A 1,784-nucleotide genomic window follows, 5' to 3' on the forward strand; every position below is an offset into this window, starting at 1 on the left:
GAGGACCGGCCGCCTCCTTAAACACAGGCCGGGCGAAAAATATGCGAATGTTGGGCGGAAAGACTTTGAAATATTCAAAGTCCAAGGAACACTGGCAGAATGGGAGGACCGGCCGCCTCCTTAAACACAGGCCGGGCGAAAAATATGCGAATGTTGGGTCTCATCCAAGAAAGGGAGTTACCGGCCGCCTCCTTAAACACAGGCCGGGCGAAAAATATGCGAATGGTCCATCCAAGGAAGGAGGAGCGGCCGCCTCCTTAAACACAGGCCGGAGAGATGGAGCGGGATCAGCGGCCCGCGAACTGAGCGGCCGAGGGCGAAAGGCTCGCGGTGTGGAAGGATCGTGGCCACGGCTAATCTAGCGATGCCCGCGTTGGACGGTCACACCGCACGACAGAGCGGGGCCTGCATCCGGCGCGAGGCGGCCTTCAGGCACGTGGTTCGAGACGACTTCACCCGCCCTAGCCCGGAGCTGAAACTCTGCGAATGTTAACATCCAAGGATGGAGGCAACGGCCGTCTCGTTAAGCTGAGGCCGGAGGAAAGTCTGCGGATTCGGGGCATCCAAGGCAGATGGAGGTGCCGGCCGCCTCGGTAAACAGAGGCCGGACCGACCGACATGCGACCATGACCCGCCTTGGTAGGGCCCCCACCGGCCCCGGCTAGCGCCGGCGTTGGGTGGACGGTTCCTCCCCACTTGCGGGTCGCCCTCTAGCGCTACGGCCGCCGCGCGAGCGCGCGCTCCGACGCCGCCCCCGCAGGCCTAGCGCGAGCCGTACGGCAGCGAGACCGAGACGCCCCGATTCCACGCACGCACCTAGCGGCCATCAACGGAGGCCGAGCGCGCGATCCGACTCGCGGCACGCCACGTGGGCGTCCGCCGGCCGCGCCGGTCTACCGCGAAAGATGTTTCTCAAACCCTCGCCTAACCTAGGGACGGCTATCTCGGGAAGCCGCCCCCGCATCTGCACCTATCCGCTAAGCCCTCCCGACCACCGCGAAGCGGGAGGACGTCTATCGTGGCCGCCGGGGCGTATGACCCCTCCGCGTGAGGCGTGCGGGCTCGGGTGGGCCGCAACGACCGAGTCTGACTCGGACGGGGCGCAGCTTCCCTCCCGGTCGCAGCATCAAGCGCCGATCGCGCGACGTCACCAGCCCCCCGGGACGGTTCGTCGGGAGCACGGTACAGGCACGTAGCTCACTCTCCAGCTGGCCGCAGCGGGCCGCACCGACCGAGTCTGACTCGGCCGGGGCGCAGCTTCCCGTCTGGGTGACAGCGGCGACGAGCTGCGACTGTTGGCCGCCGCCCCTTCGTCCTTCCCGGATCCCCCCAGTGCCGACTCAACTCCGCATCCTGGCCGCAGCGAGATACCGTCGGGTTGCGGCGCCCGAGTCTGACTCGGGACGCGCGCTTCTTCCTTCGGACCACAGCGTACGTGCCTCGCGCGGGCAAAGTCGCCGGCACAGCGCCGCGCCCCCTCGACCAAGCGAGCCTCAGCCGGGCCGCGACGACCGAGTCTGACTCGGACGGAGCGCAGCTTCCCGCCTGGGTCACCGTGACGAGTCGCGGGCGGCCGTCGCCCTTCCCCCGGACCCCGCCGTGTTCCCTCGCGGTTGCTCCTAAGCCGCCTGCTCGAGCCCAACCGATGTGCCACCCCCGTTGCCGAGTTCGCTCTCCCCGAGCTCGTCTCCCCGTCAATACCGTTCCGTGACCGTCCCGCCGCGCGGCGATCCGCTCTGCCCCAGCGCCTTCCGGCCAGCGTCCTACGGGTCTGATCTGGCCAC

The sequence above is a fragment of the Syngnathus floridae genome, unplaced genomic scaffold (genome assembly GCF_059516105.1).
Source record: "Syngnathus floridae isolate MCC-2025c unplaced genomic scaffold, RoL_Sflo_1.0 HiC_scaffold_228, whole genome shotgun sequence".
Lineage (NCBI taxonomy): Eukaryota > Metazoa > Chordata > Actinopteri > Syngnathiformes > Syngnathidae > Syngnathus > Syngnathus floridae.